This window comes from Amblyomma americanum, chromosome 3 (assembly GCF_052857255.1).
Source record: "Amblyomma americanum isolate KBUSLIRL-KWMA chromosome 3, ASM5285725v1, whole genome shotgun sequence".
Classification (NCBI taxonomy): domain Eukaryota; kingdom Metazoa; phylum Arthropoda; class Arachnida; order Ixodida; family Ixodidae; genus Amblyomma; species Amblyomma americanum.
In genome coordinates this window covers 152891175-152912094 of record NC_135499.1, presented here as the reverse complement: position 1 = coordinate 152912094, position 20920 = coordinate 152891175, and the positions used below count along the sequence as shown (strand labels likewise).

General features: G+C 51.9%; 1 protein-coding gene across 2 annotated transcripts in view; it reads left to right on the top strand.

Annotated features, from left to right (window-relative positions):
- The window catches only part of ck (unconventional myosin-VIIa ck), a 174835-nt gene that overhangs the window by 37748 nt on the left and 116167 nt on the right, over positions 1–20920 (top strand). The gene's annotated exons all lie outside the window — the stretch shown is intronic.

The window sequence follows — 20920 nt, the reverse complement described above, 5'->3', positions numbered from 1 at the left end:
AGTGTGTGGGGTCTAACTCTGAGCTGTGTGGGAACTAGTCTGTTCTGCGTTTAGGGCCTCGGGGACGACAGAGAGACGAACGCTGCACGCGCTTGTAGTGTTCGTCTACCTACTACATCGGACGGCTTAAGAACGCTGTCTGCTCAGCCTTCAAGATGCTGAATGGAAAAATTTGTTCACCAGTTCACGTTTTGGTTCATGCAATTGAGAAACACCGTGAAGAAATGCGGGGTTAGCCAGCGTATCATTCGATTGCTTTTTAGCACATGCCCTGTCGAGAATTTTTCCCGCAAACCGCTCCTCCGATTACGCGTATTTGAGGTGGGCCGAGATGTCAGCGCCACCTGAACTTATGGGTAAACGAATGTCTGGTCTCTTCCTCTTTTTTTATATTTTTTTTCTCACGTTACACCAATCAGCGTCCGCTCTGTGCGAAGGCGACCAAGAAATTTTCCTTCGCGACCTGTGTCGTGACCTTTCTTTTTTTTTTTTCTCCTCCAGCCGCCGTCGTTGACCTGCAGCGTCCCTTCTGCCGACGGGGCCTTCCTCGCTTCTTCATAGCGGCTTGCTTACGCATACACCCCATTCACAGGGAGGGAAGAAGAGATGCGCGCCACAATGGGGCCTCTTTCTCGTGGGATGGCTCAGCATAGCGGTCTCACTTTCGGCCTACCGCGCTCCGAGGAGGCCGTTCATTCTTCAAGGTCGGCTCTCTGGATCGTTTATACGACCGACCCTCGGGTAACGGCACAGCTATCGTCATTTTGTTTCCGGAAAGGAACCGGTTCTGAAGAAACCTGCTGCTGCCGCCGCTACAGGCACTCCGATGCTTCTGTACCCTTGTACGTACTGAACTCCGCCTGCCCGAGGGCTGATCGCTTGGACTCTGCGCGCGCTTGGGAGGACCCTGAAACGACGCGGAGCAACGGTTTGCGTAATTTGGGTCACCACCTCACCAATCGGTCGCGACTCCGCTCAGGACATGTCAGCATATAGGCGGTGCGTGAGGGCTTGGAATGCGCATACTTGGCGTTCCGTGTGGTTGCATTTCCGAGAACCTCTTTTACGTCCTGCACTGGCAGCGACATTCGACGCGCTCCAAGGCCGCGCTCGCTCCCAGATGCCATTTACTCGTTTTCTTCGTGCCGTGCTTTTCAATAAGGGGCGACTTGATGGCTGCCCGACCGTTTTGTCTTGACGTTGCCCCGCTACTGACTGCGCCGACGGTCGGGTTTGCCTTGAAACACGCTACACCCTGAGGCATATTTTGCGTTACATTCGGAGAAAGTAAAATATGCGTATCAGAGGTGACTGCGTTTTTCACATTTAGTGCGGCGGCGGAAATCGCAAATTGAGTCTCGGGCAGCGAGGCGTCTTCGGCTGGCGCTAAATGTTCACGTATTGCTGTTCCTGACTTCTACGTTTCGTAGTGGTTCTTATCGAAGTGGTTCAATGGGAAACGTTGCACCGCGTTTTTTTTTCTTTTTGGATGCGTCACTGATTCCTTGAAAATTCGAGACCCTTCAGCATAGCTTAAAAGCATGTAGCAGAGGAACCCCAGTCACTCACGCCATTGTCTGAATACGAAGTCTGATTAGCGATGTGAACGCGGCTCCCGACTCCTGCATGGGAAGAGCAGCTGGCATTATTCGCACCGATAACTGTCCGTCGAAACGCGTTCTGACACAGGTCCCGAGTGTGCTTTTCTCAGCGTGCGTTCCGATTAGAGTACGCTCGGTTTGGCCCACCACCTTGTGATCAGACGATTTTCGCACACGCAACATTGCGCGCCGATTCTGCCTCGAACGTCGTAGACTGACTGTGCATGGTTGATCTCCGATCATAGTTGTACCACCTGGGTCTATTTACTCACCGGTGACTCCGCATGCGTTGAGCAGTCGATGACACAATTATGCTCCGTACTTGAGGGTACCGACACCAAAGAGTTTCTAAATATTACCTATAGAGGGAAAGCTGGCGCCGCCGTTTAGGCGTATTTCTTAAAGAGAGCACATCATTCACCGCGGGATTGCCGGGAAAACGAGGTTTCGTGTTTGGCTTGGCTATAGTGTTAGGCCGAAAGCGTGGATTGCACGTCGAAATTAGCAGTTGCGCCTCTATTCTCTCCTTTGTGCGCAGGTTAAGTTATTTCAGTGCTGCGTTTTTCACTTCTTCAATGTATTTAACGCAGGTGAAAGTTGGGCGTTAGGCTGGTACGGAAACTTTCACAGTAGTTCATCAAGGTTCGCGTCGGGAAAAGTCATATTTTTACGGCCGAATCCACTTTTTATACCTAACTATAGCCAAGCCAAGTAACAGGCCTCGTCTTCCCGGCATTCCTGCGCGTCTGCATGGTGGACAAAGTGTGTATATCGCCGCCTGCTTTCCCTCCAGTTATATTAAGAAGCTCTACGACCGACACGTGTTATGCGACCAGAGAACCTGACTCAGTTTAGATGCCATCTTGACTCGGGCATGTTCCGTGTATGCTGTCTGACTCATCGCGTCGAGGAGACTACGCGTGCTTCGCTTTTCCAACCGAGATAAACACTCGCGGGCGAAATAAGTGCTTCTCCCGGTCGCTGCTGTCGGGATGGAGTGGACCGAACACTCCTCGCTGGCGTTATTTTTGCGATTCGCGCTCTGGTTACCTCCAGTCGTGGCTGGCACAGAAACCAACGCGTTGGCGGCGGGTATCCGCCACTCGCTGCCCGCACCGCCTCCTCGCGAATAAATAGACCAGTCGGGAAGCGCACGTGTGGCGCCGTATTCACGCCGCGTTCCTCTCTCCGATCGACTCCGCGGTGCTGTTCCCTTCCGCGCACCGATATCGCACCTTCAAGCGGAGCGCGCCGCCGTCTTGTCTCCCCCGTGTGAATTGGGCCGAAAAGCAGGCCGTTCGCCATAGAGTGCGCGGTCATCGTCTGGCGCCGCCTCTTCTCCTTTGGGACAGCGGGTGATGGGGCGTCCCGACTGGGTCCTTTCCGCCACTTGGCGGCGCAAGAATAACGCCTTTCTCTCTCTCTCTCTTCTACCCATTATTTCCAGAAAAGCCCGGCAAGCCGCCGCTGCCTCCGTGGTACGCGAGGGGGGCGGGACCTATTCTTCTTCGCAGGCTTCGACGTTGAATAGAAAGCGGCGCGGCCAGTGTTGCGTGCAGACACCACGGGCCACCGCTTGACCACTAGCGCCGACCAAGAAGTAAAAAAGAGGAAACGAGAGCAGGGCGACCAACTTGACCGCGTACGCGGAGCCCCGTGGCTCGGTCGCTGCCGTTGTTGCTATTGCCGGCGCCTCGGGGGCAAAGAATGGAGGCGGCGGGCTTTTTCGGCCAGATTCCTGGGATGACAAGCCACGGGGGTAGTCTACAGCGAAAACAATGCCTGTCTGGCCGGCCGAGCCGAGCGCGCTGCTGCTGGCCCGCGGGAGTAGGTGGCGGGGCTAGGCCGACAATGAGAGGAGCGAAGGAAGGTAAAACGGTAGACAGAAAAGTGGGCTGAAGAATGCGCAGGGCCTGAGAGCGGAGAGAAAGGTCCCGGGCGTCCAGAAACAAAAGAGACCCAGAAGGGGGAACTCCTTGTGTGCCGCTGCATTCGCACGTTACGAGCCGGGAAGAAGGTCCCAGAAAATGCTGCCGCTTCTGGGACGTCTCGCCTCGGGCCTTCGCCTGGATGTTCGCTTCACCGTCTAGCGGCGGTCTCGCTTCCTGCGCACATCAGGTCTTTGCCGACGCTGTCCGGCACTATCATGGTCGGCGTCGACGATCGTCGGGGCTTCTCGCTCTCGCGTCTGCGCTCTTTCTCTCGCTCTCTCTCATTCGTAGGCGTTTGAAAGGTGAAGGGTGACGGAGGGCAGCCCTCTCCTCCCCCGTGCACGGAGGTCGTGTGCAAGCGTTGGCCGTGAAGCGCTGCCCACTGCTGTTGTGTACGTGCTGTTGTGCGTGAGCGCGTGCTCGGTTGCCGAGACTACGCTCTGCAACCTTCGCGGTGCATTGCGGGGTCGCGTGGAGGCGGGTCCGGACCGCGCCATGCATCGTGACCCTCGTTTTCTCGTGCGCGTGCGTGCGTGGATCCACGCAGGCGCCGCTCTTCTGACGACGCTGTTCAGCTGCGCGCAACGCCAGATGCGAGGATTGCGTGCGCTGCGCGGCTGTCGCGTGGAATGGATTAGTGATTAGCGCGGGATTTGCGGTGGGGTGGAATATTGGAAGGAGCCTCGCCGCGGTGGGTCGCGCGGCTCACGCCATGGTCGCGGTCCAAGAGGAGGAGGCTTGCGCGGCAATGACTGCTGATCACTTTGTGGTTCCGCTCGTTGGTGTTGCCGCGAGGTGTGGTCCGTGCCAGCACGGCTGCATCTGCGGAATGACGGTATGCATCTGCACATTTCGTGCACGACCTATCTCTTGCCATTCACACTTGACACTGGCGGAAGAGAAGGCGAAAACTACATCCGCGCTGCTGAGGTGACCGATATAATATGTGCAAGTGCTTGCGGTGCAGTAATCTGTCCGCCGGTACTGCGGAGGTACATGGCTTCACCTGATCCCCGCGGCCTCTACGTTAGTGAGCCATGGCGGAGGAACGAAGCCGCACGTTTCTCCGATCCTAATATCGCATCCGCCAACGTGGAGGTACTGCACCTCGCGGTGTCCGTGAAGCTGCATGCAATCTCTGCGCAAGAAAGCTGGACTTCGACTCGGCATATAGAGCGGTTACGCAGCACGTGGGTGGTGTGGGCCACCATGAAGCGGCTACTGTTTGGCAGCGTACAGCAAAAAGAGCCGCCTAGCTCGCCAAGAATGGGATGGAGAGGGACTTGCATGGAAATAAATGCAGCGACTGAGTGGCGCGTGTACAGGTGTATTGTCCAGGGCAGACCTGACATTGGGGGGGGGGGGCACTCTTTTACGAGCGCGTCGTCTTGAAAGAAGTCAGAATCTGCGGATCACATGTTGCATTGCGCTTGACCAGCATCGTGGACATTATCACGTGCTACTCCGAGATTCCAGGGTGCAGAATATGGCGCGGGAAAAAGGGGAAACCCTCGTAGACCTTCGACAAGGGAAGGGGATGGTTTAGCTCTGGCCCTTTCCGATACACCGTTCAGGAGAATCAGCGATCGGCTCGGCTACTGTCCGAGGAGGAGGAGCCACTGCCCGTTCCGATACATCGTACTAGTCGTGCACGGGCACCACGCTTCACAGGCTGCGTGCTGCAAGCTAGCCGTCAGGAGGACGCAGCCGAGTCGTGGGCGCCGCCACGTAATCGCAGTCGGATGCATTACATTCGCGCCGTGTGTGTACCTGTGCGGTGATCGCGGCAGCCGTGGCCCTGACATCAAAACCACGCGCGCGCATACGAAATGCGCATGCCTCTGGCTGCACGATGCGATCTTCTCCCGTCACGCATCGGCCGCCGCTACACGCGTGGCTTGTTTGGCTTCCGAGTGCTTCGCTGCCCCGTCAATCTGTCCGCGTAACCGGCGACGTCAGCCGCGAGTGTCGGAAAGTCTTGGAGATGCTATGCTCGGGACGGCGTCGGGTTTGATGGACGCGCCAGTAAAGGCCTTGTCAGGTGGGGTGAGCGTCCTTGGTGCTGGGCGTTAGCCGGGCGAAGACACGGCTCCAGGGAGCAGCGCCCGATCGGTCTTGCTTTGTTACGCATAGGCGCGTAGGCGTGAGGTCACGCTCATGGTCACGCTTAAGTAATCGTGGGGCTGGTTCATCGACGCTGACACGAGAGAGCTTCAGTGCGTAGATCGTGCGGGTTTAAAGCGCTCCAAAGAGAAGAAAACTCGCTGAAACTATCGACTCGTAATGAGGGACAAGCGCTGCAGCAACGTGGGCATCTGCAGTAGCATATTCCCTAAGAAATCACTTCCGAAGACGCGTGCGCAGCGTTTGCAAGGATGGCTAGCTGTTCAAATGAAACGCATCAACAAAAGGCGAATAACCGTTAGACATACAAGGCCCGAATTAAAGAAAAAAGACAATTTTCTGCCCCAGTGCAGAGAAATGAGATCCGATGGCGTAGCCTGCACTTTTCCTTCAGACGCGGCAGGCGTGCTCATTTGGTACTATACACTCTAAGCCAAGGATGCCTCAAATGGGACTACGTGCACCATTAGTCCTCGCGCTAAACGGGTAGTCTGCGAGGAGACTGCTGCGACAGGGGCCCATTCGCAGTGTCTTTACGGGAGTAATGAGGACTAATGGTTGCGGCAACGCAGTTGGGCTCAAAAGGACTAACCCCTGTGGCACTTCTAATCCTTTCTGGCAGGGTGTGCCTCTGTTATTCCCAACGTCAGTCATGCGTCGTCATGCTTTTTAGATATGAAGTAGTCCATAAAAGGTGTGGCAAGCTCCTCCTGCTGCCTGGCCATTTATCCCTCACTCAGGTAATAAGAGGATCGACAGACTACCTTGCCTCTTCGCTTGCGTCTCCGCTATCTAACCTCGCCTCTTCCTGCCATTTTACCTTCTTGCTTTCTGAGCATATAGAGGGGCTATGCTGCGTTGCCCAGTGGGGTGCTTAGCATCAAGACGCAGCCCGGTGGCAAGCGTAACAATTCCGTTAGGGGCGACATTGAACGCCTAAACTGTTGTGTAAGTGTAATGCTTGGCACTGACCTATACAGCTTGATGCCAACTATGGAATTGTTTAATGGCGTCTCTTATGCTCACATGGCGCGTTCTTAAATAGCATGCTTCGCATATACAGCCCTACTTTGAACGCACGGCATGCGGCCACTCAGTTGGATCTCAACACAGGTACAGCCTTGTTCAAAAATATACAGCCCATGCAAGGAGTTTGCTTTCTAGTCCTGCAGCGTGGCTCGTTTTGCATCCCCAGCGACCCTAATCTCTCGATGGTGGGAACGACTCGCGTCCTTAAACCTCCAAGCTGATATTTGCTAAATGTGCTGTAGAGCTCCGGCTTGGAAGCAAACCCCTTGGACTGTATATTTTCTACAAAGGCTGTACATGTTATTATGCCACGAATAACTCTGCATTCATTCATTCAATGAGGCAGGCACGTGAGGCAACCCGTCCGCCCCCGTCCCCCTTTGAAATTGAGCTCAACCCCTCCCCCCACCAGTCCTAGAAGTTTCTCGTTAACCATGCAACCCCCCCCCCCCCCCCCCCCTTTTCCGGGGTACAATAAATACCCTTGGGCCCCTCCATAAAAAAATTTCTGGCTACGTGCCTGTAATGAGTAGTTCCGGCTGATTTTTTTACTTCACTGATACGAATGTGGGTACGTACGAGATCGGAATGCCAAAACTTTGTTTTTGTTGCGTAGGGTGCGAGAGAGGTTCAAGCTTAACGATTCCTGGAGGGCATAGCTCGTCCATGGTCTGGCTTTGTACTCCATAGAGGTCACAGTTGAGGTGATGTACAGTCGCAAAACTGGCTAATAAACGCACGTATGCTCGATATAGTCAGTATACAGTATCCGTCTATGGACGCGCTAGCATGGGCGCAAACATAAGGGGACACTGAGCGCATTATACCTCTGCATTAGCTGCATTGACGCGCGTGTCGTATCGGGAGAAATGGAGACTCGTGGTTCGCACAAATGGAGGTTCGTGTGTGCTGGTGGTGGTGCCCCAGGAGCGTGTGCACGAGCGATGCCGTCCCTCGTGCACGCATAAAACACATCCCAGTGTTAGCGGTCGCATTACTTACACGCCACGCGGACCCATTACGCCAGCACAAGACACTTATTGCTTCTGCGCAGCGACCACGAGGCGTCCCTCATCCGGCTCTCTTTCCGGCTCACGAGGTGAGCGCCGAGCGGAACGACGCCTGGGGGGACCGCCTTCGAGCAACGCTGACTGGGGATCGGCTGCACATCCATTCTGAATTCTGTCTAAACACAGACCCCGGGGCCCAAGACATTCGACTCCGCGCCACATAAACCACGCGTTCACGAGGGCTGCCCGCGCCCGTACTCCGAACTCCTAAATCTCCCAAGCCTCGGCATCACGCAAGCGAAGAACAACGACGTAACGTGAGCCGTCGACAGGCGCGCTGCGAGACTCCAAACTTCGACCGAGAGCATTTTCCGAGAGAGACCAACGAGAGACGCCGACGAAACGAGACGCGTCAGCACGGTCCTCCCAGCTCTGCAGATCCTTCGAACCTACTACGTATTAATGAACCAGTTCGTTTTACCCTTGTATCCGTAAGCTCAAATAAACCAGTTTGCTTTTAATCGAGAAGAATCCGGCCACTTCCTCGCTGACACCAGCATCCGGTTGTCGCGCATTGCGTCAGTGGCTTTAAACGCCGCAGCTGCTCCACTTCTGCACACTGGAAGTCGCCTTTATTCAGACATATTAGACTAGGCAGGAAGCGAGAAATTAAAAAAAATGGAGCACTTCTCTGTCGCGTAATCTGCATCACAACGGCAGCTGCTTTTATCGCCGCGCAGCCGCCGCTGTATAAAACGCTCGTAAAGAGGGCTGGCGACGACGCTCGATTAGCAGTCTGCAATGTTTGTGCTGCGCGACCACTGTGGGACTAAAGGAGACGACGGTGAAGTAATATGCCTCGCGTTGTTCAAAATACGGCACCATGGTGGAACGCATATATGCACTTCTTTGATATATCCCTTGCGCGTTTCTGTGCACTGGCGTATCTTGTTGCCGGTACGTGGCTTACGCCGGAGGTCCTGTACGTTGTCCTAAAGGAACCCCTAGCAGTCCGTGGCTTACCCGTGGTATCTGCACGCACCGATGAAAAGGAGGGCGTGTGGCCTTCGAAAAGAGTGACTGTGGACGCAGCAGCGGAATGCCTTTCGCAGAACCACTAACGGCTGTCACTGTAAAGTAAAACCATAATCGATGTCTTTATGCAAGGAATTCAATATACCGTATTGATCGGTAGACATCGGTTGGAATGTCTAGAGATCGAGGTAGCTTTTTTTATGTGTGTGCGTAGTAACAAAAGTACGCAGCCCATACTGCGGGCCACCGCTTTTGATTCCAGGCCAAGCAGTTCCAAAGGTCTTCGTGGTAAGAGGAACTGTTGTCCAGAGGTTAGGTGTTACCACATATGTGCTGCGAGACGTCAATTACGCGACTCACAAGTCAACCCTTTGGACTGTATACATTTTTGTCAAAGCCTTTATATTTGTACGCATGGATCTTGTATTTGTATTTATAGATTTTTGTGCACGTATAGTCATGAGGTGTACACATGTGCGTCAGGTTCCATTTGGGAGACGTTACCGGGCGCGTGATTTTGCACTGGCAGTAGACACATATCCGACTCGATCGAGGCCCTTCTCGATAGTCGACGCATATTGTGACTCTGACACGTCTCGTTGTTACGACATCTTCTGGGACACATGCACTGTTCCACCAGCCGTTAGAGCCACGGTGTTTCGAAGATTCAAGAGCAAGCGGAGTGTGGGGGTGCAGAGCGCGAGGCGCTTTCCGCGGCTCCACGCACGGGCCACCACCCCGACTACCGCGGCATCAGCACAGCAGCAGCAGTACCGGCGCGTGTGTGCTGATCCGTGCTTGCCCCCCGTGCAGACTGCCGGAGGTTGGCCGGAGCCGCCGCCCGCGACGACGCGGTTCAATCATCCCTGACGCCCCCGCCGCGGCAACTCCTCTTCCGTCCGCTCTCACCCCGAGCGAACTGCCGTCGACGCGATAGCTGCTGCGCAATGGCGCGGAACTTTTTCCTCCTCCCGGAGCGGAATGCACTGCTGCTTCCGCCGTGCGGAGGCGGCGGCTGTGGCGACCTTGACCTCGGCGGAGCACCTTGCCGCCACCGTGCCCTGAAACAGGGATGCCCTCGAGTCCCGCATTCCCTCCCGAGTTGAGTTGAGTTGAGGTGTTGAATGCTACAGGTGGGGTTAGCCTTGCTTTCTCTGCCGGCAATTGCTCCACCGCAGCGTCCCTTCGATATTAACAATGCCGACTCCTTCTCCGTCTCGCATACGTCTTTCGGCACCGTCTGAGTATCAAAGTTACTTCATGCTAGCATACCGTTTCGCCCCACCATCCACGATTTCATCGAAGATGGGCTCAGATAATGCCGGAAGGTGGACGTGGCCTATTGTGCACTGTGCAGTTACCCAAAGAGTGGGTGAATTTGGCACCACAGCGGTCGCGTACGAAGTGGTTCGAGCATACGCGAGAGGTGCGGTGTTCGGTCTCCAGCGCCACCGGTTTCCCGTCGGTCACCCGCCGGTTTACCGATGAGTGCAAGCTTTGCCCTGGCCTGATGTTCGACTTTCTCCGGCATGAAATGCTTGGGGTATAGGGTATCTGACCCCACGTCGTGCAGACCAACAAACATGGTAGCCATGGAGGCTACCCTTCCGGCATTGAAATCGAACCATCATCATTCTGAATTCGGAGCTTCGCAATGAATGCTGTCGTATCTACTTTCGGATGCAGTTCGATCGACTGACGGATGATTTCTTCCACGCGGCACGCGTACGATCCTGGTCGTTTTCATGACAGCCGTTTTAATCGCACACAGTTCTCGACTAACTTTATAAAGGAGCAGAAAGGCGGACAACGGAAACAAAAGCTCCGTAGACACCCCGTACAACTGCAGCTTATGCAAGGCGCTACCCGCGCGCTCTCTCGCGGTATAGTTTCGTTTTTGCCCTTTCAATTGTGTTTGCGTTACTGCGGCAATAGAACTTCATCAAGAACCGCAACACAAATCAAACCTCCCTCAAGAGCTCGATACATCGGAGGGGTCTGAGGGCGTTGGATGTTGTTAACGGTGGCGGTCAAGCGCCGAGTTATTTGCAGGGTCCAGCTATGTCCACCGTGCCGCGCGCGCATGTGCCCTGAGCCGCCTACAACGCCTGAAGTGATCACTGTGGTCGATGCTTGTGCAGACAAGCCAGGCCAGGCAGCGGCAAAATACAAAATGGCTGCTGGCACTCGTTGCGCGGGCAAACGAGTAGCGGCAGATTCAGCAGCCCAGTTTGTAATGCACGCAGTTGTGGAAGGTGAGACAGTGGCACCGGCCCACGGCGTAGCAGCGAGGAAAGTGCAGTACTCGGAAACTATATACTCCACTGGGGCTTCTGTCCTAACACGTCACAGGTGGGCTTAGAATGCCCCTTGCTTTCTAGAGAGTGCTGGTACGTGCCTTGCTGTACCTGACAGCTAGGAGTACTGGCTGAGAATGAGATCAAACGCTTTGCGGATGTTCAGGCAAGTCTAACGATTGCGATTATTACCAAAGAGAGAGAGAGAAAGACGGAAATGCAGGGAGGTTAACTAGGCAGCGCCCGGTATGCTACCCTACACGTGGGAAGGGGAACGGAGGGAGATATAGAAAGGGGAGAGAGCAAAGGGATATGATCACTTTTCCACGTGTCCGTTGGCCGTTACTTGCAGGGTACACAGGGCACACACTGATTGTTCACAATCTTGCACTCAGTCCTGATCAGTGGTGGTGGTACTGTGGTTTTATTAAAAATTATAGTAAAAAGGAAGGAAAAGATTTTTGCTAGCCCCGGCATCTGCCATCGATACTGAAGCACCTGAGCTGGGGCAGCGGAAATAAAGGATAGCAGGCAGAATGGAAAAATGAGATGAAAGAGGTGAGGGGACAGGAAGAGAGGATAGGGGGAGAAGTAACATATACAAACTATTTACACAATAAGAAATGTGTCCAGGTTGTGCGCCTTATCAGTCCTGAGTCCAAGATTTGTGAGGTAGAAATGTACCTAAAGCGCTTCGCGACTGTTCTTAGAAAGGTACTTGAGAGTTGAGACTAGCGGTTTTCTTGGGGTATTTAGGTGTTAGCCTGCATTTATGTCCTTAACAGGGTAATTAATTGCCTGTTCCAAAATTGGTTCTTTGATAGGCAAGGCACATTTAGAAATAAAGCACAGCTGCTCCATGATAGCTTTCTAGCTGCTCTAGTTCTCCAAAAATGGCTCCAGGTCGCGGTTTGGCGGAAGCAACACTGTTTACGGCAATCATTGTGAGGACTGGGGACTATACCTACCTTTTTTCTTTCTCCTTTAGCGGCAGCAACGCCCACACATTTGTCATCTACACCTGTGATTTTTTTTTAATCTCTTTGAAAAAATGTGGTGTTCCTTTTCTTTATCGCTTCACGACGGGTATCTTATTTCCGAGCGAAGTGTTACTTTCGTTCACCGCCGTGCCCACTTTATTCAAGAACACAGACTACCCTCCCAGTGTCCTGCGTCTCGTGCCAGGCTACCCCACCATTATCACTCTACAATATTTATGCTCTTGATTGCGTTTGTATTCCCCCGTTATCCACAGAGTCAAGTCAAGAAATGGGGGGTTATCTGCTGTGCGCACCACGCGCCATGCGCACATCCGTTTTCGTCCTCCTGTTTGAGTGTTCTGCAAGGATCGAAACAATGCGGCCTGTTGCGCTATTGTTCTGTCAAAACCGGCCGTCGCGTACTGAGTTGCATTGGCGCGCTCTTTGTGGCTTTGAGAAGTTCATAGGAAAACGTTTCCTCCTGTAAAGTGTATATATACTTGTGCGGAAAGAAAGGGCAGTGAGACGCAGCTGATCCCACGACTCGAAAGACCGAGAGCACTGTGGGCAGTGGGCCCATTTACATACGTGTCTCATTGTTCCTTTTTCATTTCTTGAATTTGTAGATTTTCTACCGTTTACTGTGATTTGTACATATCATTGCTTATAGAATATCCTCGATTTATGTCACTGTGTAAATTATTACCTATAGTTTAGTTTTCTGTTTTATGTTAGCACTTCTGGCGGGTCCATTGTATTATTTGTCTTGTGGTTTGGGCGTGTTGTGGCTGTTCTTTGTTGAGGGTTATGTCGCCAGTTTAAGTGTTTTTCTTCAGTTATGTGCAAAGGAGTAGCCAGCGCGATAATGAGGCACCAACATCTCCTGGTACGTCCATATCAATATAAAAAAAAGTGCTGCTGTGGTGAGGCCAGCTCGCGAAACATATTTTTTTTTTTGCCGTTATAGCTTTGCACTTAGATATGATGAAATCGTGAGTTGGGCGAAAACTCGTCTACTCTAGCGCGCAGTCGCTTTAATCTGAGCGTCCATTTTTTTTTCGTTTAATTATCTTTTTAGTTTATTTCTTTGCTTTTTTTCTTTTACATATATAACCGGTTACATGCTGTTTGATGGCCCTTTCGAGCCGTTATTTGACTGCATTTCACGCTTCAGTGGGTCCCCTTTCAGACATACGACGCCGGCGCCAACTTGGCCCAAAGTCTGAAATTTGTGCTAATTTGTCACCATACCTGTGAGGCACGGAAATATTTAAAAAAATGGCCGGCGCGTGACGTCATGCGGCCGTTCTATGTACTGAAGCCTCCGCTGTATATTTAGTTGACTCTTTTACGTGCGTGAAAGACAGGTTGTCGCAATAAAGAAAATAACCAACGCGCTGCTCATTCTTCCTTGTATTTATTTCTTCTTCTGTCTCGTACGTACCCGTGCAAAGGTGGAACTGAAAGACCTCTTCCCTACCTAAAAATCCGAGTCTCAGCTTAGTTTGCTCACGGCTGCTGCGGTCGATCGAGAGGAACTTGCGGCTCTCTTCCGGCGGAACCTGGCGGCGCCTTCCACGGCGTCGCGCGCGGTGATCGGGGCGGGTCAAGCGAGCGCGTCAACGTGTCAACTCTCTCGGGAGCGCAGTTCGCGGACGCGCGCTTTTACGCGCCTGTCCGAGCCGCCGGTGGCATGTGCAGCGGCGGCGACCTACATTGGCGGCGCAGCATGACCCACTTGGGCGATGGACCGCCGGCCGTGGTGGTGGTGGTCTTCGCGCGCCAGATCGACAGATTGGGAGCTGCTACGGCTGTGTGTGCTACGGGCAAACTCCTTTTCTGGTTTTTCTTTCGACTCGCTCACGAGTTGCTCGAATCTGCTTGGTTACGGTGCGCTCTCGTTTTGAGGAGCGCAGAGGGCCGCCGCACCTGTGTAGGTACGCATGTATGTGGAATAGCTATGCGGAGAGAGCTGGGAGAAGAGTCGGACGGGCACTGCAGTGCTGCTGCCCTGATTGAACGCCTGCTGTCCATCCCCTGTCTACCCGTTCACGCTTGTCGCTGTGAACGGCGTGCCACAACGAATCTTAGAGTATAGATACCGAATTTTGGTGGCATGTTTTCTTCTCCACAATGATGTGGAATCACCGCGTGAATCACCATGTGATATTCGCCTACGGCCGCTAAATAATTTATAATCGAATTTTTTTTTCTGTCGTGCTGTTTCGGTGTCGGTTTCAACAGCCGAACGATGGCTGTCACGTCAGAGTGTGCTTTTGTGTCACCTGAGGCATGGAAAAATGTCCACAAAATCGCTTCTTCATCGTTTTAATTTACTGCATTGGTGAAGCCAGTCTTCCTCAAGAGCCGTAATGACAACGAATGAGGAAGCGGCGATGATATTGCAGTTTTTTAATGTCTCGCGTGACCTGTAAGCACACGTTGACGTCACAGTCCTCTCGCGGATGTTTAAACCGAAACAGCACGAGAAAGAAATGCGATCATGAATGATTTAGCGGTTCTAGGAAAATACCGGGTGGTAATCCGTGTATAATAAATAAAGCCTTACGCATCATTACAAACAAGAAAACGCACAACTAAAATTTAGGTGTCTATACTCCTTTAAGGCTTCGCATGCGCGGACGTTCCGTTCTTGTCAGGCCCTGCGGTGCCGTTTTTTATAGCCGGCACCTGGCGTCCTGTCATGTTACTTCAACGAAGCGTCATGCGAATATTCAGAGTTCTCGAATACTGAATCGAATGTCCTCCTGTTCGATTTGCTGAACGGGTCAAGTGTAGTGCACGTGCTATATTATTCGAAACTCTTCGAGGAGGAGGAAAAACATTTATTCAGAGCATAAAAACTGGGTGGGCTCACTACGAGAACCCATTGGTCGCCATCATAATCCGGCCCCTCTCAACCAGCGATTTCTGGTCGAGGGGGCTGTGGCTATGAAGGGTTGCCTCCCAGCTCACTATATATTCACTAAATATTCTAAACTCTTCGAATATTTTCTCATTTTCAAGTAATTGGTGCGAAGAAAACGCTTTAGCTTAATTCTGTTGTGACTGTTTCGAAAACGGCGGCCACTAGGACGCTCGGATGCGGACCACTCGTGTGGCGGGCGACGGAGCGGGGTTTAGGCAGATTTAGCACACCCTGTTGCGATGTCCGAAATCGGAGGCCTGGTTCGCAGCTCATGCCTCTCAGCCACCGAGATATGGAGTTGGAAAAAAAAATATTGCAGGGTTTAAAGTCTTGAAGTGACACATGGACTATCAGGGTCGCTTTAGCGGAGAGCTCTTTATTAATTTAGACCACCTGCGGTTTTTTAATGGACTATAGAAACCAAATTTTTGATTTCGTGTTCTCTTCGTTCTAACGATGCGTTAGACACTGGTATAGTACATGGATCACCCTGTGGTATTCGCCTTCGACTCGTAAATTATTTATAATTGAATTTCCTTCTTGACGCTGTTTTTCTTTCATTCAACCTAACGATGGTCGTGGGCGTGTGGTTGGACTTTAGGCCACGCGAGGCGCAAAAAAACGGCAATACAACTGCTCACAGTAGTTCTATAGCTCTTCAGTCAGGCTGGTTTTAAGTGCTGCGTAGTCAGTTAAAAGCACGTATCAGCGTTTATATTGCAGCTTTTCCTTGCCTCACGTGACATAAAGTACAACCTGCACGCGCAGTCATCATTGCGTTAGCGTCGGACATCCGCGAACCCCACCGCCGGGAATCCGCGCGTAAAATAGCACCTTTGGGCACTCGTCGGTAAAATTGCACATCCGACATACGAGGCATCCGGGGATATGCTAACAACCTCTAGGGCCCACCGCTGCGTTGGCTTAGTGGTTAGCGCACCCGCTCTAATTTGTCTTTATTTCTTCGCGGTCACAAGCCAGCTAACGCGGGATCATTCACGTTAACAGCACACTGTGCTTTTTTTTTTCTTGAACTCGTCCTCATTGAAGCACGCGCTTTGCGTACGACAGAATGGGCGAACGCGTCAGGCCCTGGCTGTTTAGGGAAAGCACCAAGGAGTAAAGAGCTGCATGCAACAACCGGCATCTGATCGCACATTCAATATTTTTGCTCTGCCCGACATGTTCGAAGAATGCACAGAGGCTCACCGAAATTTGGTGAGCCTCTGTGCATCCTCGAACACACGGGCTTGACGTCCCGTCTGTTTCTCCGTCAGGTAGTTACACGCAGTGACCGAACGCCTCCGCGAGTTCTACCTTGAACGATTAATAACTGGACGCCGCACTCCAGCTGTAGCCAACACAGTGCTGTGCGCATGTGTGATTTAATTCCTCTAAAATGAAACTAATCACGCGCACAACCTGGACACATTTCTTATGTGTATATAGTTTGTACATATTACTTCTCCCCCTATCCTCTCTTCCTGTCCCCTCACCTCTTTCATCTCATTTTTCCATTCTGCCTGCTATCCTTTATTCCGCTGCCCCAGCTCAGGTGCTTCAGTAATCGATGGCAGATGCCGGTGCTAGCAAAATCTTTTCCTTCCCTTTTTACTATTAATTTTATAAACAACCACTACCACCACCACCACCCGATATGACGGCAAATGCTTTGCGTAAGTATATACGCTTATCAATAACACTTACCCTGTCCTGTCGCCAACCTGCAGCAATGGAAATGTCTCGTTTTTCAACGCACGAACCGTAGCTATACGCCGCTGCGTTGTTGGGAGCCTCCGCTTTTCGGCCTTTTGTTTCTTCTAAACGCTGTGAAATGCCATTCAGGAAGAATAGAAAATAAGGATCAGAAATGTCAGTGCTTTCCGTGAAGAACGAGGCGAAACTGCTGCGCCGACCAGTAAGTACAATCGCTGTTTCATCTGATAAAGCGCTGGAATGCATGGTACGGAGAAGGGGGTTGTATTTAGCCGGCGGAGGGAAGGGGGGGGGGGGGAGGGGGGGAGGTGTAATTTATGGAGTAATCGCTTCACGCTTCGACCCCGGTGAACTTGGCAGCTTCATTCGTCGGTGTCAAGGGCTCTGAATGCGTGTCGGCGGCCCTGGAGGAGTGCCCTGTATTCTTTCGCGCAATTACTGCTCCTTCCCAGCTCACGGCCGGGACGGATAATAGACTCGACGAACGTGGCTCGCTGTGATGTTTCTCGTTGTGCTTTCTATACCCTCACTCTGCTCACGGCCGAATTTGCTGGGGCCAGGTCGCTGTAGCATGTCGAACTGTCGACAGCCTTTGATCTAATGATGAGCTGCTTTTAGTTATCATCTGTAGGACCGATATTATACAGAAACGCAAGGACCACTTCAGTACTTCCAGTCTATAGAGAATCCCTCAGCTCTCTCGCCCCACGAGATGCATGGATTATGTAGGAAACGCATTGGATTCAGCAGTATTGCGTTGTGGAATGACATGAGTGTTGAGATTTGAACGTTGCCTTTGTATTCCGTGGGCAGTGCAAAAAAATCAGCCGACGCTGAGGCAGCGATCGAATGTCGAGCGTTACACACCTAACATAACTCGCCGGTTCGAATCGCTGCCGCGAGCTAGACTCTTAATTAGTTTATGCTGCACGAAACGCGAATTCGTATTGCCATCACCCCGAACACTCTGCGACAAATGGTTGGCCCACAAATATTACACGAATGTCGGGACTAAGTGGCACGACTTTTGACGCCTGCCAGGCAGGGATATATATACCGGATCGATATAGTTTAGTTTCGAGTTGGGGTGCTCGATCATGACGCTGCCGCCTGTTGGATGGATGGATGGATGGATGGATGGATGGATGGATGGATGGATGGATAAGGCTGAACCCTTTTAAATCGGGCGGTGGCTCAAGCCACCATGCTCAGTTTTTCTTTCCTTTATTTTTGTTTAACTCTGCTGTATTTGTTACTAAAATTCGCCACTTTCTTTAAAATACGTCTTCCTACACTTTAAAACTTATGTCACCCTCTCTGCTTTTGAGCCACCAATCTTCCAATCGCTTTTTGCTAATTTCCACCCCAGATTTATTTACATGACTATTGTTATCTCTGAACCGTAAGGCCTCAGGAAGAGTGGACTGTGCCTGCACCGACATCGGGATGGATACCATCACATTTTAGAATGAAGTGTTCTATTGTTTCTACAGATTTACCACACACGTCACTTGTATGATCATCTTCGCTAAATGTTTTTACAGGCTGCCGCCTGTTATTATCACGCTAACCATGCGCCTCGGTTACCATTTCAACCACTGGGATAAAAAATGTCGTGCAGTCAGCATAACTCGCGGAGGCTCGATACGCGACCAGTAGAGCTAACGCTCTAACCACAGGACTAAGTATGCGCGTTAGGTCGTGACCGCTACGCAAGCTTCTCTTCTGCTACGCAAGCTGCCGCAACCTTTACAAGTGTGATGGGCTCCAGAACCTCTTTTCATCTGTGCGTGCACAATTTTGTTACCTTGTACATATTCCCCGCTGTTTCACAGTAGTAAATTTGATGACGTTGTGAAGCAACGTAGACGGGTGCTTCTTGCGTGTTAAAAATCGCGGTAATGGCTTAGGTACATTCGCAAGTTTGGTGTATACACTAATGCGCTAGCGAGAGCAACGTCCATCTCGACGTACAAAGTCTATTGTGGACATTCTCCGTCTATGCCTCTTGTTGCCTACACACTAAACAAATTCTCACCCTTAAGGGTGCAAATCAGCTGTCCCCAGACGAACACCCTTTTAAGTGCTAAAAAGGGTGCAGAGATCAGCACCCTTAAGAAAGGGTGCGCAGCATGAAAGTTTATAGGGCGCGCATCAGTCGAAGGATTTTGCTTCATGGGTGGATCAATGTGGAGCATCCTTCCAACATGCATTCGTAGAGGTGTTATGGAAAAATAGTACCCTTTAATGAGGGTGCAACCATTACATCCTGTAAAGTATCATTAAGTGCACCCTTCTTTCAGGGTGCTGATCTCTGCACCCTTTTTTAGCACCGGACAATTGGAAAAGGGTGCTCGTCCGGGGGCAGCTGACTTAAACCCTTAAGGGTGAGAAATTGTTTAGAGTGTAGCGCAAAGACCGTGCTTACCACGTGCTTTGTCCATAAAGTGTACGTCCCGAAGGCTTTGCTTCTGAGCAGCGCTTTGGGGCTCTCTAGCTGTTCTGGAGGTCGTCACTTTCGAATGGGCGGGGTCGATAGCCCCTCTCACCTTCGGGAGATTTCGAATGCTGAGAACGCAAAGCAAGCCGCTGTACACATGATTGAGGAGCAAACCCGGCGGGATGGATCTTTTTGTCAAAGGCCTGTTTTTGTCTGGTCTTCGCGTTAGTTTCGATATCTCGGTCAGCTGTGTTGCTTCTGGTAACAGTTATAAACAGCGGTGCTGCTTGTGCTCGTCCATGGTTATCGGGATCAGTGTCGTTAGGACACATACTACAGAGCTAGTGCCTCGCGCTTCGCTGGCTTCGCTGGCTTACATGTTAAGGCATGCTTGACTCGACACGTTTTCTACGGTTTCCGTGTCTTGGTAGCTGCCGTTAAAAGGAAAAGAAAACAAAGGAAAGGAAAGGTGTAAGAGGGAGGGAGGATTACGAGAAGGAGGGCCCGACGGCGCGCAGTTCCGGGAGGCAATAAAACACACGTTCTGAACGCTAGCGCTCCCGCCCGTTCATTTCCTGCCGTCGTAATGGGCGATGTGTTTGTTGACTTGTGACGGGTCAGTTTCTTGGGCCGCTTTCTTGCTCCGGTGCAGCCCGTGTATACCCTCCCCCCGACACGCTTGGTGTAGCGGGATAAGCAGTCTGACCTTCGGGATTGGCTGTGTACTACGCCGCTTTCCGCGGTGAGACAAAGCTGTCGTGCCACGTTGCCTGAGGGCATCTCGTGCAAGCGTAGCTGTCGGCAACGCGCACGCAGTTATGTATATGCGTATGGACCGCAGGTGGATCAGTAAAAATTTAGGTCTGGTCCGCTTATCGTTCGAATCGTGGCCGCTAAACTTTTTCCAAGTTTAGTCACGAATCAACCGCGCCTGGTCATTTCGGTTTTTGGGTCAGACAAGTTGAAACGCACGCTGGAGACACGGCCCACGGGCGATGCCCGAGGGTGTAATTCAGCAGCCGCCTCGCCCTCTGCGCACTGATTGCTCGTTTCTGAGGTGTAAAACGAGGGGCGGTCGAATGGCTGTAAAGCGACCGCTTCAAGCGCTCGGCACCCCGTTGGCTTCGGAGCAGAACCGAAGGTCGGCGTTTGTTTTTAAATATTTTTACTTGGTTGTTTTCTTCTCTTTGTGATGCTAGCACTTGGAAAGGTCGTTTATCCATTAGTCGCGCCAGTGGCCGTTGGAACTCCTTAACTTGACACTTGTTGCAGAGCTTCGAGCCAGACTGGCTGTTTGGTAAAGGCGCAGGGCGAGCAACAGGTTATAACCGACCGCTTGCGTGGCTTTGCTGTGATTATCGGCCCTGTCGCCGGTGTGTGAATAAACCTGCTGGCCAGGGTACGATACTCGCTGTCCTGATTTTCAGCCGTGGCATAACTTTTTCCGCATGTTGAGAATCCTCCGGTCAGAATCGCCTAACTCGCCGGTACAGATGTTTCGTTTCTATCCTGCAGCATTTCCATGGGGGTGTACATACACCCGTTCGCAGAAGGATGAAGCCGCCTGCATTAGCGGCCCGTATGATAGTGGTCATACGCTGTTTGTTGATACTGGTTTTCAGGTGGTGAGTTACATGCATGGCCAATAGCGATGCTGCAAATGCTGTTCGAAGTAAGAGTTGGAGTCTTTCGCTACAGTCATGTTCCATTCTGGGAATTTTTCCTCTGTCAGGGAATTCGAGGAGAAAAAAATTTGGCGAGAAGGGAACCTTTGCGGAACTTCCGGGAATGTTAAGTCTCGAAATTTGCTCACTTTTTCTACATTGGC